The following is a 16,011-nucleotide window of genomic DNA, read 5'->3' as shown; positions in this document are numbered from 1 at the left end:
AAGCCCAGCAAGGGTGTGGCAGCATTCAAACCTCCACCTTTCTAGAGATGGAGCTACTCGATGGTCCAAACCCTCCACCTTACCCCCAGAATACTGAGAAGCTGAGAAGTTAAGTAGCTTTCCCAAATTCACAAGGCTGGTCAAGTGGCAGAGCTGGAGTGAGGAGAACACCTATTCATTTATCTTGGCTAGAAATGCTGCTGCTGTCCCTGGGGAGGAAGCTTCCTGCTATTTTCTTCAGTTGTGTGATTTTGTATGTATGCTTGTAGGCCTTCCCACAGTGCGAGTTTTTTTAATCCACTAGAGATATAACTAATATTCCTACCAAGGAAAATGTCACTTGCTCAGTCATTCTTTACGGGGCCCATTATGGGATCCAATTAGGGCCATGGCTTGTTGGTTGCCTATGGTTGTTCTGCTTACTGGATGCCCTTGCCATGCCAGCCTGATCAATGCCAGCAGGGACACATCCCCTGTATGTCCTCCTGGTCACTTCCTGAGCCTGCTGCTTAAGCGCCATGAGTCACTGTGGGACCTGCACACAGGTCTCAGTATTGTTGCTCCAGCAGGTCTGACTGGCCTCAAGAAGCCAGCCAAGTACGGAGTTTGAGACGCCTGTGCTGGGGGAAACGGACCCCTCAGCAGTAGGGAAGATACAGGCCTCGGAGAGAGGCCACCTTGGGCTTCAGATCCTGGCTCTGCCACTCTACATGCACAGCTCTGGACAAGTAGCTTAATAGAGTGCATCATGTAAATGTCTGTCACCCCTTCTAAACTGAGTCCTCCAGGGAAACACTTCATCTTACACATTTTAGCACTTAGTAGTTGCTAAAAACATATACATATAAATTATCTTGAAGAATAAGGAAATGGAAGGACTGAGGGAGGGAGGAAGGATGGACATATTATCTATTACACCTAATTTTATACTGAGGATTCAGAATCCGGAGAGGCTAAATCACCTGCTAAAAATCACATTACAGATTGGTCACAGAAGCAGAAGAACTCAACTTGCAGATCATTGTTTATATATCTGTTACCTTCAACTGGTTATATACACTTTGAAAACAGAGACCATTCATCTCTCCAAACCTGCAATACTTTGGCCAGGGCCAGGGATGTAATATTTGCTCTTCAAATGAATAGATAATAGAAGCTTCCAAAAATGTTACTGTCTCTTAAAAAAAAAGTTACTGTAAAAATTCCTTTTACCTAACATTTGCCAGAATCATTATGTACCAGCTCTTCACTGGTCTAGATTCAGAAGAAACAGCTCTCAGGAAGGACCCCTAAACAGATTCTTGTGTAAAATATGCCCGAGTGACTAGAAATGTAGACACAGGAGGCAGCAGATGCTTTTCTCATTAGACTGCCTACTTGGTATTCGATTACCTTGGTCTAGACCAGTAGGACAGTGCTTATTTGCACAGTTGGGGTAAAGTGAAATCAGCTACCCAGTTTAAGTAGTTGCTTTCTTTCCTCTCATATGACGGAGTGTGGTATAATAGCAAGTGCCCAGAGTTACAATCCTGGCTTTACCTCCCACTAGCTGTGTGTGACCTCAGGGAAACGATTTAACCTTTGTGTCGGTGGCTCTAGTTATAAATTGGCAATAATGGTAACTCTTTCATGAAAGCTGTTGAAAGGATAAACTAAAATAAAGCACCTGGCCCGGGGCTTAGTACATATTAGGTGATCAGTAAATGGTGGCTTTTGTAGCAGCTGCATGGCATAGTGAAAATAGCACAAGCCTTGGAATCCGACAGACCAAGATTAAAAGGCTGTTGCATCCACTTTCTAGTTTTGTAACCTTAGGAAAATTCCTAAATTGTTCACTTATCTGAGCTCCAACTTGCTCATCTGTAAGATTAGGGTGTTAATGTCTATGTATCTTGGGATTGCTGTGAGAATTAAATGGGGACAAAAAGTACATAAAGTCTCAACCTAGTACTTGCCACACAAAAACTTGCTTGCTAATTACATGGCGGTGATGATGATGTTAATTAAAAAGAGTTTCCAAATCCACTTCCTTAATTGGAAGTAAAACTTGAGAGGAACCTGCCCTCCAGGTCCAGCAACCACCCAGAGAGGAGGCAGGTTTAGGCTGTTGAGGAAGCGAAAAGGTGGCATTCTTGCCAGCCGGCTGTCAGTTGGGATCCTTATTAGAGTGGAGCCCAGTGGCGTTTCTCCAGAGAGTGGAATTTCTGATGGGGAGGCAGACCTGACTTGGTGCCTGTGTATGACAATTAGGCCTGTGTCCAACCAACAAAACCCCACATTCTCCTGCACCCCATGTGCTATGCCACAATTTGTGTAGTTCGAGATTTCATTTAACAGCCTCCAGGAATCAGGCTGTCACCCAGAACCCAACAGCATTTCTGAGAGCAGCAAGGAAAGGCAGGCCTCAGAGTGGAGGTCCTTCTCTCTGCAGATTCCCAGCTGGATCAGGCTCAGGGAGCCTCAAGTATGAGGCACACTGGGACCTCAGCTGCCGGCACCAGAGGAGAGAGAAGAATTCAAGGACAGGGCTTAGAGCCAACTGGCCCACCTTGGGTGTGAAAGCAAGCAAGCCAGTCCCTAGCACCCAGGGCTCTCCCCAAGACTCACTTCCTCAGAGGCCAGACCCTATCTCCTGGAGTGATGAAGGCCTCCCTGAGGGGCCCTGTCTGGTTCATCTGTGTCCCCAGGGCCCAGCACAGTGTTGGGTCCAGAGCAGGCATTTAATGCAAGTTGAATGAGTACAGTAGCTCTATTTGACATCCTGCCAAACTGCTGTCCTCAAACCCACAGAAAGTGACAAAGCTGGATGGAGAATGACAGACATGACCTAAAGTAGGAGGGGACAGAGTAGGCATGGGAACCACTGTCACCAGATTAAGTGGATTGAATACCACCATTCTCTCCTGGCCTGGATGCCCGGGTCCCATCTGCCTAGTGGAACAGTTGTCCCTCCCATGGAGTCATGGGGAGAATGCAGTGAAGGGGGTCCACTGTTGACACTTAGGAGAGGAGGAGCTCTGAGGTCTGCAGGATCTCCAACTGCACTGTCCATACAAGAGGCCAGGATACACATGTGGGGCTTGGAATCAGAGAGCTGGGAAACGGAGGGCAACATGAGACATCTCCTGGGCAAACACTTGAGCCAGAACTGTTTCCCATTGTTGGGTGCATCTGTGCTCTTGGGGAGGACTCCTCTGACTGAAAGGGCTGGATGTGGGTCAGATATCCCCTCAGTGAATAGTTATAGGTTGCAGATGCTGGACAGGTTAGCAAGTTATAGGAAGAGGTGCTGATGAACCACCCCCAGGTTATTCAAATATGGGTTCAGAATAGGTTTTAGGACATGATATTACAACCACCCAGAGGGGAGGCAGGTTTAGATTGTTGAATCATTATTTGAGGAAGGGAATTTGTCTGAGAAATCATGTGATGGCAAATCTTGCTGGGTTCCCCTAATTCTAATAGGTTGTTGGCTCCATCAGGCAATAGATGGGTGTGGACAGGGAGCTACAAGACTCAGCTGACAGGAAACACTGAGCCCCAAGAGAAAAGACTCAAGAAGTCAGGGGGACTTTAGCAAAAGGAAGGATGGATTACCAAAGAATTTACTCCAAAGGAGGCAGAGAATCATATGCTATAGAGATATGATAGAATCCTATAGGATACCTGAGACTCGTATCCTATCAGAGCCTATGAGGAGGAGAGACTGGGCAGGCTCAGCAAGGGACAGAGCAGAGCAAAACACACAAGCTGCCTGAGCGTGCTGGCTCACGCCTTTAGAAATCCCAGCATTTTAGGAGGTCGAGGCAGATAGATCGCTTGAGTTCAGAAGTTCAAGACCAGCCTGGGCAACGTGGCAAAACCCCATCTCTATGAAAATATGAAAATTTAGCCAGGCGTGGTGGTGCACGCCTGTGGTCCCTGTTACTCAAGAAGCTGAGGTGGGAGAATCACTTGAACCCAGGAGGCAGAGGTTGCAGAGAGCAGAGATCATGCCATTGCACTCCACTCTGGGTGACAGAGCCAGACCCTGTCTCAAAACACAGACACACACACACAGACACACACACACACACACACACACTTACACACACAAGCTTCATTTGGTGACTATTGCCCAGCACCTACTCTGCACTAGGTGTGGGAGGAGAGGATATCTCACCCCATTACTGTGGGGGTCTTCGTGGATCCCATGCCTTGTGTGTCATTGAACCCAAAGGAATTGGCACAGAGTGAACCACAGTGAGTGACAGAATAAATCAATGAATTAGCCAGTCCCTGCTGAGTGCCTGAAGAGAATTAGAGACAAAAGTGCTCTGAGAGCTCAAAGGCAAGACCATCACTCCCACTGCACGTCTGTCCCCTGAGCCTACACCATGAGAGCTGCCTCTTCTACAGCTTTGCTTCTCCAGCATGTAACACAGGGCGGGCTTAGAGTACGCAGTAGTAATTGTTTGCTGTTGAAAACAAATGAACGAATGAAGACTTATGGCAGGAGATGGCCTTCAGCATGAGACAAAAATTTCAGTAAGGAGAGTTGGCCATTAGAGCATCATTTATCAAATTGCAGGTCATAACAACCCATTAGTGCTTCATGAAATCAATTCAGCAGGTCGAAACTATTATTTTCAAAAAAAGAAGTAAATTTAACTGAAATGAAATAGAATGAAATAGAAAATATCAGTGCATCACTGTAAAAAGAATATGTATTTCATGAAACTTATTTCAGTTACATGTGTATGTGTATGCATGAACTACTGGATAGGCTGTATTGCTTACTGTGGGTTTCAGTTGAACAGGATTGTAGAAAGCATTCTATACTGCAGAACCAGTGTGAGCAACAGCGTAACTTTCCAGGACAATCAGAGAATGCAGAGAATTTTAATGTGGCTGGAGGATAATTATGATGACACTATTTTCCACATCAAAGGTCAGAAGACATGCTCTGACATTTGAAATCAAGATGGGCTTAGGAAATCTGTGGTATATAAGCATGGTAGGCAAAGGGGGCATGTGGGAGAAAGAAGAACAGAGGGAAATATCAGGCCAGAAAAGTGGGTTAGGGGCAGGAACTGAGAAAGATGTGACCCTCACCCGTTCACTAACCAAGTTCGAGCATTTCATCTCAATCAGGACCTAAAACTGGCTCTAAACAGGAGTGAAATAACCTTGATTCCACCTAAGTCTTTGAATTCCTTTCAGACCCTATATAAAGGCACAAAGCTTCCAGGAATTTTAAAAGCAAGAGTTTTCAAGAGTGAAAAATGATGGAAAAGAGAAATGACCATGTATGCAGTATAGTTTTTTATCTGCGCACTGTGAACCTAAAGCCATATGCAAGCGTCCATGGCACAGGGGTTTCAGAAGAGCATTTGCTCCCCACCCCCCACCTCCACCCAGGTCTTAGCCCTCAGGAAGCCCTCAAGAGGCCGAGCAGCAGAGATCATCTAATGGACTTCAAATAAACACCAACTTCCTGACAGCTGGCCTCTGAGCGAATTTATTATTGAATTATACTCCTGCATTTTCAGAACAAGCTGAACTGACAGGGTACCCCATCAGTTTAAAAAAAAGAAAAAAAGAAAAGAAAGACAATGATAAATAACCTGATGGAAGATGGAAGAAGGCAAAGATCCTGCTTCCTCCAAAATGTCAGCCATTATATATTATTCATGTTGGTTTTTTAAAAATCCCTCCCCGCACTGAAATGAATGTTTATGATGATAAAGCAACTAGGTGATTCAATTCAGGATGCAGACAACGAGTTCTCACATCATCCTGATGAGCAGCTAACAACTCCTCCTCTGCCACTTGATCATCCCTTTATTGATTTCAAAAACGAATTACGATCTCTGTTTGCTTTGTAGCTTGAGCTTATTCCTAGTTGTCCATCACAGAAAGCATTAGCAGAGGATGCTGTGGTGCAGTGGGAACGACTCTGGGTTAGAGGGAGAGAGCCTGGATTCAAGTCCTGGGGAAAGTGAGAGCATGTGACCTTGTGCTGGTGAGACTCAACTTCCTCCCCTGTGATGTGGGGTCACTAATTCTACCCTGCCAGGTTGTTTGGAAGATTAAATGAGATAAAATACCCAGAAGCCCAATGGCTGGCTTATAGCACGCGTTCAGTACTAACATCTAACATTTACCAAGGATATTCTATTTGGAATGTTTTATAGGTAGTAACACCTTTAATCTCCGGGCAGACCATATGATATAGGGACTTTATTACCCTTGTTTTAAGCAATGAAAACTGAGCTACTGAGAAGTTAAGTAATCTGGGCCATGGTCATAGGGCTTGTAATAGCAGAGCCAACATTGGAAGCCAAGTCCAGGTGGCTCTAGAGCCCATGTACTGAGCCTCTCTTCTTCTCCACTGAGTCCTTTATGTTCCCAGCTCAGCATCTTCAGTTCAGAAATCCATACCGTGTGGTGCCACTACAACCCTAGCACCCCCCCTGGCCCTGACTTTCTCTCCAATATTCTGCTACATCATAAAAAACCCATGTGCAATAAGGCTTTGTGCTGGAGCACTGACCTCAGAGGTTGGAATCTCAGCCTCACTATTTGCTAGCTGTATGACCTTAGAGAAGTCTCTTAATCTTTCTGTGCCTCACTTCCCTCCTGTACACTGTGAAAATAATAATCCACATCTCATGGGGATTTTGTGGGGATTAAATTAGCACACATAGAACACTTAGGTGTTAGGGCAGTAAGCATTCATTAAGTGTTAGTGACCCCGTCACTAAATAGCAGTAATGTTAATATTAGCATTAGCTATAGCATTAGTATACATACAGGTTTTAGTGTCACTATTGAGAACTGGGAGAAAAATGAGAATCTTAGCCTGAAGCATCAGTGTAGTTGTGTAATTGGGGCAAATATCCTAGCACCTTAGGATGGCAGGGATGAATGGACCTTCCAGACCATCAGCCCTCTGTGCTGGAAGAGGAAACTCCAAGGCCAGAGAGAGCCCCTGGCTCAGCAAGTTAGTAGCCAAACCTGAGTCCCAGAGAACCTGGAGTCCCAAGTGAAGGTTCGTATATCTCAAACTGTAAACTGTAATTCTGCTCTTTGTAAATCAAAGACTTTCTGTATTTTTATCCAACGCTGAGAAATTTTAAGCAAGAAGAAGTTAAAATATTTATAGAGCCATGCTTCACATTACTAATGTTGCCCTCAATAGAGAATATAGGATCAGGTGTTGCAGGTACCCCTGCAGGTAGTCTAACTGGCCCTCCAATTAGATCTCAGAGGCATTAAGAGTTTGCTCCAAGCAAATCCCACAATCAGGGGCTTGACAGGGAGGGATGCAGCCTCTGTGTGTATTTTGCTAGAGGGGAGAGATCCAGCCCCTCATGCCTCCCCTGCCTGGGTCTCCTCCTCCCACCACAGTGGGGGCCATGTGAGTCCACCCTGTGAATCTAACCCTACAGGCCTCTAGGACCAATCCCAATCTGAGAAGAAGGGCTTAGAGCAGCCCCAGCTGCTCAACTCACATCCTTGCTACTGTTGTCTGCCATGACTTGCCAGCTGTGCCAAATGGCTTTCTGCCTTGTCCCTGAATCCTGGCCTCACTTTCTGTGTCTGACTTAAGCATCCTGGTGCCCTGGCACCAAAGGACTCAAAGCTTGCCCTCTTTGGACAGGCTCCCATCCCTGCCACATCTGGGTCTGGAGCTCCATCCCTGCTCTACCTGGGCATGATAACCGAGTGACACATGGATGTCCCCATCCAGATGCCTCTGGGAGCCCTTTCATGATGCCGCTACAGCCCTTCTTCCCTCATCCTTTGAATTATTATTTCCATTACAGGCCAGCTGTGTATTGCTGTACACCTCAGCTCTAGCCTGTTGAGCTGGACCTTGTGCAGAGTCCCTTAGCTGCGTTTCTGCCTGGTATCAGCCCCTTCCCCATGAAGTGAGTCTGATCCTGGTTCATTCTAGTTTCCCCTTTCCTGGTGAAGCAGGACCTGCCCTGTGCCCTGACAGAAGGCAAGACACATGGTCATGGAATGAACTTGTCTGCTGAGAGACTGTGGCTGGAGTCACATTTTAGCAGAGCTGCCTTGTATTCTTCTAACAGCACAAATCATCACCTGAAACGTCTTCTTAGAAACAAGCTTCTGGCCACACAGCACAGAAAGCAGCCTATCTAAACATGCACCACAAATCCCATGTCCCCAGGTACAATGATGGTATTTCTGAGCCATGTCCCCAGACATGACCAACCCACTTACCTGGGACAAGGGCCTTGCTCCCTGCTGGCCAGACCCTCTCAGTCCTGCTTCTCCCTCACCATAGTTGATGGGCTCAGTTCCCCAGAAGCATAGTATGGTGGACAAGTCAAGGGCTCTGTTCTTGTGTACACATTTATCAGCCAGCAGAAAATATTCTAGAAGATTCTTGTGGAAGAGGACTCAGCCTGAAGCATGAGCATTGAGCAGCCAGACTACCCACGGGCTTGAGAGATTGATTCTGCAGCCTGGGAGCTCACGCTCCCTTGGTGTCTGAAGGAGCTCAACAGCCGTACTTAGCTAGCAGGCCACAGAACAGTGGTTTCTGGGCTCTGCAGGAAGCACAACCTCAGGTCCCTGAAGACACTAGTAGTTGGGCCATCTTGCTGTTACCACCCCAGGTGGTGTCATGGCACCATGGCAGAGCTGGTGGTACCCCATCCTCAAGGAGTGATGGAAGGGAAGCTCTGCCTCACCTTCAGACATCACTGACCACACCTATACATGAGGAACGTGGACTCAGTCACTCAGAAGACCCCTGTAATTTAAAAGGTAAACTCCTCCCTCCTGTCAATCTGAAGGAGCCTATGAAGCCTATAATCCCAGCTACTGGGGAGGCTGAGGCAGGAGAATCTCTTGAACCCTGGAGGTAGAGGTTGCAGTGAACCAAGATCATGCCACTGCACTCCAGCCAGGGTGACAAAGCAAGACCATGTCTCAAAAAAATTTAAAAAAGGACTAGATCAAGTTTTATTGGTTTGGGGCTATTGGAAAATAAACATGGTAAATATAGGATAAGCTTTGAAATAAGTTATAAAGATTGAAGCACAGTGAGAAGTTGGCTTTGGGGTATAATAGTAAACAGCATATTCAAGTTTATTTTGTATACAAAAAAATCACCGCATACACTCTCTCGGAGTCCCAAGGTGGATACCGAAGGTGGGCCATGAGAACAGGAAGAAAATTTTAGGGGCTCTATCTATACAGTGTTTCTTTTATCTTAAGAAATAAGAAAGCAAGACTGGTTTATTTCTGTAGAATGTTGGATTCTCACCGATTTGTTCCTTTGGTCCCTGTGTTACTTGGTTACATGTCTAGACCAGTACATGAGGCATTCTGAGGGAGATCAAGATCTACTCCACAGAAAGAGGGACAGTGGGGTGGGTACAGTGGCTCATGCCTGTAATCCCACCACTTTGAGAGGCCAAGGCAGGTGGGTCACTTGAGGCCAGGAGTTCAAAACCAGCCTGGCCAACGTGGCAAAACCCTGTCTCTACTAAAAATACAAAAAATTAGCTGGGCCATGGTGGTGCACACCTTTAATCCCAGCTACTCAGGAGGCTGAGGTACAAGAATCACTTGAACCCAGGAGGTGGAGGTTCCAGTGAGCTGAGCTCATGCCACTGTACTCCAGCCTGGGTGACAGAGTGAGACTCTGTCTCAAAAAAATAAAAAAAGAAAAGAAAACAAGAAAAGAAAGAAAGACGGACAGTGAACCCACACTGGTTTATTGTGTATTACTGTGTTTATTGTGTATTATGATGTAATAGTATATTATATCATAATTGTTTGTGCGCATGTCTGTGTATCTGTATAAAATCTAGTGTTAACCAAACTTACTCATAAAATGGTAAAGTGGCTTTAAAGGTTTCCTGCAAAGTAAATACAAATGTAAGATAATACTAATAGTGCAAGTACAAGCAAACAAAAAAAAATGGCAGAGCTGATACTTCTACTCCTAATATTAAATACTTTCCTCAATCTCGCTATGAGGTTAAACATGATTATTTTCATAAGATTGAACAAAAAGTTAACTAAGAGTTTCAAAATGATCAACAGTCTTAACAGAGTTCACTAAAAGAGTCAAAATTATCAAGAAGGCTATTTGAAATATGAATACTCATCAAACCTTGCACCAAATGTATATTACCCTTCCCAGGGTGAACCAGCGATGGTAGCACATGTGTGCAATTTATAAATGAATGCAAATACATTGAAGGAGCCTGCTCAAAAATGTTTGCAGAAAGGGCATACAATCAAAAATGGTTCCAGGCCGGGCCTGGTGGCTCAAGCCTGTAATCCCAGCACTTTGGGAGGCCGAGACGGGCGGATCACGAGGTCAGGAGATCGAGACCATCCTGGCGAACACGGTGAAACCCCGTCTCTACTAAAAAAAATACAAAAAACTAGCCGGGCGAGGTGGCGGGCGCCTGTAGTCCCAGCTACACAGGAGGCTGAGGCAGGAGAATGGCGTAAACCCGGGAGGCGGAACTTGCAGTGAGCTGAGATCCGGCCACTGCGCTCCAGCCCCGGCGACAGAGCGAGACTCCGTCTCAAAAAAAAAAAAAAAAAAAAAAAAATGGTTCCAGAACCCAGCTCTAATCATGTGAACTCTGAATTGTGAGGCAGCTAAGTCAAGTTGGGATTCTCAAATAGTTAGGTACCTGTCGGTCAGACTGTGAGTACCCTGAGAGGTGGAGTGGCTCTCCCAAGTTCTCATGGCGAATCCTGCATTTGAATCAGTCCTGGCTCCCCCGCAACTCTGCAAGAACGGGCAAGTAGTTCCCTGTCTGAACTTTATTTTCTCATCTTTACCAAAAGAAGTTTGAAAGAGGTGATCAGGAAGGGCTCTTCTGACTCGAATGTTTCATAATCAGGGGTTTCCCAAGAATACGTATATAGGCGGAAGATGTTGGGCTGGAAAAGCTGGTTAAAGAAACTGAGGCAGAGCATCAGATGGAAAACTAGGAAGACAGAGCTGCAGATCAGCCTGGTGGCTGGGCTGGAAAGACGGTCTTGGGAGCTGCAGAGAGGACAATGTCAGGCTATGACTGGAAACACCTTCAGTGGTAGTAATGTCACAGGCTGTGAAGTGAGGCTTCTCATTCGGGCCCAGGTAATGTTCTTACAAGACTTCAGATAAATTGCAGTAGATGCTGGAAAGATCCCCATTCAATCAGCAGAAGTTAGCAGGAAACAGTTTAAGGATTTATACAAGTCAGGCAAATAAATCTGTTTAAAATACACAATGCAAAGGAGTGATTTACATAATCAATAATGTTATAGACTAGCAAATACTTTAAAGGAGAGAAAGGCTAGAGTTATCATTTGCCACCTAGATCCCAAATGATATTCCAGTCTCCTAAATATCAAAGTAGCTGCTTTCACTTAATAACAAAATAACACACACACACACACACAAACAATAATAAAAGCTACAGTTTTTCTCCCTTTGCCTTCCTTTATCTGCTTGTATAATATACATTGACTAATCAATCTATCTTTGTTTCTGGCATTCTTTTTCAAAGTTTTCCAGACCACAGGTGGTACAGATGAGGAGGGTATAGAATCAAAGGGTCAGGGCTAGGCTGAGGCAAGTGAGTCTTCCAGGGGAAGGTACCCAAACTTTGAAGGAGAGTGTGGGCCGGCCGCTTGAAAGGGCACAACTCTTCCAGCCCTGGGTTCTCTAACCATATCCCTGTCAAGGTCAAGTAGCTCAAAGTTCTCTAACATCGTCCTCACCTTAAGTAACAGAAGCACATAAGCTCTTTATTCATTGTGTAAATAATTTATCAAGAACTTACTCTGTGCCGTGCATTCAAATTCCAGAGCAAACACCTGTTTTGGAGGAGGTTTTCTTTTCCCCACTCAGAAATGGCCATCAACCATGATCAATGCTGGGAATATAGCAGTGAGAGACATGTGGTTGGTCCTTGTCTTCAAGGAGCTCATGTTCTGCTGGGCAAAAGATTGTCTTGGCAGAGCAACAGCACTCAGAGCTCATGAGGAGTAGCCCGGAAGGAGCAGGAGTGGTGTTTACTGCTTGGTGAATGCTCTAGGAGAGGTGGAAGTTTCCAGATAGAGGGAACAATTTAGCGATAAGTATAAGTATTGCATGAGCTCCATTAAGATTCTGACGCCACGTGTAGTAGGGCTGCTTTAGCTGGATTGGGTAGTGCGAGATTAACAGTTATAAATTCTTAAACGTATGTTGAATTCTATTTTATACCAGTTGGGAAAAACTTCAGCCTGCATTTGACAGATGAGAGAAGGGAGGTTCGGAGAGGTCAAATGACTCCAAAATCATACAGTTAGTTCCCAGAGTCAGAACTGGGAACTATGACTCCCAGCCCAGTGCTCTCGCCACCACAGCCCTACCGTTTTTCCCTGAGCAACAGTTGAGGTTGGCTTTTTATTTGCTTGATTTTGTTTTGGAGCGGTTTTGTGTCTCCAGCAGATTCTTCTGTTGATCCCAAACCTTGTCACTCTCCTCAAGAAGCAGTCAGGCAGATCTTCTCCCCTGCTGGCGTCAGCAAGGGCACCTCAGTCAGGCCCTGAGTGTGTGGTTGGACTCATGCCAGTATGTCTCACACCACCCTTGGCTTGGCAGTGGCGCTCCCTCCTGGCAGAGTTCACCTAGCCTAATTGCTTGTTTTATATCCCAGCTGCCTGACATATGCCAAACCCATGTGTTGACTCACTGGTGTCAGAGACAACTACACGGGGGCATTTCATGTTGGCTTTTGTGAGCTCTAGCAAGTAAGTGGAGATCGAAATTCATACATTTCTGGAACTTAGCACCTAACACAGAGCCTGACTCACAGTAAGTGCCCGATTTTTCATGAAATTAAAGGAATTTTAGTGACTGCAGGTACATAACACAGTAGTAAGAGTGAGGCCTCAGAAGTAAGAAGACCTAGCTTTAGTGTCAGCTCAGCCAAGTGAATTCCTTTCTGGATGACCTTGAGCAAGTCTTTTTCTCTCTTCCAGTTACTTGATTGTTTTTCACTTCACAAACACTCTGAGAGCAGCATCCCATGCTTACCCTCTCTGGAGATGTGGTCCAGCCCTCCTCTGGCTCACACGTAAACATGTGAGATGGCTATACAAATGCAAATGATATAATATGACCATCAAATATTAGAGAGATACTTATAAGGTGTATAAAAGCCCAAAGGAGGGGGTGATTCATTGTGTCAGGAAAAGTTGATGACAACCTTACTGAGGTGGTGACAGCTTAGATGAGACTCTTAAGGATGAGTAGAAAATAACAGCCCCAAACTCCATTACACCAAGACAGCGACCATGAGGAAGCAAATCATGTCAAATAGAGGACTGGTAATGGAGGATCATATGAGCTAGCTGGAAAGCCAAGTTGGTGGCAGTGATTTGCTCTCACGTTAATGGTTTTTCACTAAGGCAGTCTTCCATTACAGAGTTCTACACTCAAAGCAGCAATTATTTCTTAGCCACATCTCCACCACTGAGCGAGTGCCCAACCCTCAGTGTAGGGTCAGTGTTCCAGTGGTATGCAGAAGCCAACTTGAACCAGTTCACAAGAACTGATTATTAAATGTTCAGAAATTTGGCAAGCTGGTTGTTAAACACAGCCATTATTAAAAATTAAATTATATAAAATTAAATAAGGTATGTTAAAAGCAAAGGTAATAAATACTCAAAACTTATTACTTTCTAATTATTTTGCCGTGTTTGATGTTACGTTTGCCCTTGAGTTACTCAGGACCATCGCATCTCCACGGTGGCAGTACCGCATAATGGCATCCTCTTGTGTGTCTCTTGCCACCTCTGTTCAGTGGCATCTCTTTGGTAGCTTGAAAACAGCCAGAATGAGAGTACTTACACCACAGAAATGAGCAAATGCTACAGTTGAAGCTGGTTTTCTTTTTCTTTCTTTCTTTTTTTTTTTTTTTTTTTTGAAAGTCGGTCATTAAACAATTGCCAGCACACCACTGATAGTATCCATTAAATAAATGGATGCAGAAAGCAAGCATCGGGAAGCCCAGCACTCGCATCTTTTGAAACCTCCCAGGACAAATGCATGTGGCACAAGACACAATTCGGAGGCCCCTGCCGAGCTGACTTCCCATCTCCTTTGTTCCAGGGAAGGCTTTATATTAATCCGGGCTCTCCTGACAACTGAAAATCATGAAAACAGAACGGGGATGGAAGTGTTTTTCTCCAGGACTTAATTTCTGAGCCAAATGCCTGTGTTGGCAAGAGGCCTCTATGGCCTATCAGTGTCCAGGGAGTCAACCTAATCTTCCCCAGAATCCAAAAGCAATCCACGGGAGCCCAGGCTGAACTTGCATCTGCTCTGGCTTGCTGAGTTGGAGGCTACATGGTAGCCAAATGGTGCCGATTCAATGTTTCCCAATTATCAGGAAATCCCCAAAGAGAGATCAGTCAGAGGAGGCTGGCCTGCATGTGTGTGAGGGGCAGCAGCCAGGACAGCCCCAGAAAGGAAGCCATCCCCCCAGGGCTGGTTACTGTCCAGGCAGAATCCAGAGGCACGTATGTCTGGAGAAGGCTGGATGGTGGCCAGCATCAGGAGATGAGATCTGTTAGTAATTCTCTGGAAGGGACAGAGTTCCAGCAATACGAAATTCAATTGTCCTCCATTAAAGAAAACATCTCTCAGAACCAGCTGAATACAATCGGTGGAATAAATCTTCCCCATTAGTGGAGAGATAATTTCACATAAATACATTGGAAGACCTTCAGAGCAGAATTGAAAGTCTTTGCTGAGCCTCACCCGTTTAACTTGTTTGCCGTGTAATTGCATTTAGACCAAGGGCCTCGGAAGGAAACCACTGACTGAATTAGCATTAACCAGATTGTATGGAGTGAGGTGAGGAGGGTGGGGTGGGGTGGGGAGTCTGGTGCATTGTGGGTAGTTGTTCTTGCCTTCAGAAAGGGCAAGCTGACACTAGTGAGACCAGCTGCTTTACAAGCCTGGTGTTAATTGCTTTTCTCATCCAACAGAGAAAAGTTTATCACTCTAGGAAGGTAGAGGTGTGGGTACCTCATATGGCAGGGACTGAATTTGAGATCTTTTTTTAATGAACGCCCATGGGCCTCGTCACTAGCTCTTCCCTAGGCCAGAAGAAAAAGCCTTCTCACCTGAGGTGAATAGAGAAGGTTATGTGGTGCACAGCGCCTGTGTTTTTGTCTCAGATGCCTTTCAGCGAGGGCTTTCTCCCCAGTGTGCGGATCCCTGAGGATGTTGAACCAGCCAGTACCTTCAATTCCACCCATGGCCAGTGGCAAGTGACTGGTTAGAGTTGGACCCGGAGTAGTGAGGCCCAGGTTCAAGTCCTGCCTCTGTCACCTGCTCTCTGTGGAGCTTTGGGCACACAATATAACCTCTCTGGAAACCGGTTTCCTCTTCCATACAATGAGAAAGTTCCACTAACTTAGGGATCTTCTAACTGACTTCTCCAGACATGGAGACTCCACAGAGTTGCCCTCAGAATCACCCCAAGGGAGAGGAGGCCTCCACCCCAACTTCATCCAGGGTAGATCTTTTCATTCGTTTTCCGCTTTGGAGTCCTTATAAAATGTCATTTACCCAAACATTTCTGTTTCTGAATATTTGAAAAGCCACCATCTAGATGATCTCTAATTGTCCCATTTATTTGTTCAACCATCGTGTTTTCAATGGCAACCTAGGATTTGTTCGACATAGTTCAGGCACTGTGAGGAGAAAGAAAGAAATCTTCATGCTGCCCTCAAAGAGCTCAGGATCTAGTGGAAGGGAGGAGCGTGTATGCTTTGGCAAAGTATCAAGGTGTCTGCCTCAGGTTTTGTGGGAGAGAGGAACTGGTTCTGATTAGAGGTATCAAGAAAGGTTTCAAGGAAGAGGTGTCATTAATAGTTGGGTCTTTAAGGGTGAGAATGTTGGGAGAGGAGTGCAGGAATGACCTTTTAGGCAGATGGAAGAACATTGCACAGACAAAGGCACTAAGTAACATTCGCCTG

At 45.4% G+C, this 16,011-nt stretch overlaps 1 protein-coding gene across 24 annotated transcripts in view; it reads left to right on the top strand.

Annotated features, from left to right (window-relative positions):
- LOC105468948 (teneurin transmembrane protein 4) overlaps nt 1–16,011 on the top strand; it is a 3,228,145-nt gene that overhangs the window by 3,131,458 nt on the left and 80,676 nt on the right. The window lies entirely within an intron of this gene.

The sequence above is a fragment of the Macaca nemestrina genome, chromosome 12 (genome assembly GCF_043159975.1).
Source record: "Macaca nemestrina isolate mMacNem1 chromosome 12, mMacNem.hap1, whole genome shotgun sequence".
NCBI classification, from domain to species: Eukaryota; Metazoa; Chordata; class Mammalia; order Primates; family Cercopithecidae; genus Macaca; species Macaca nemestrina.
This window is presented reverse-complemented; position numbering and strand designations above follow the sequence as displayed.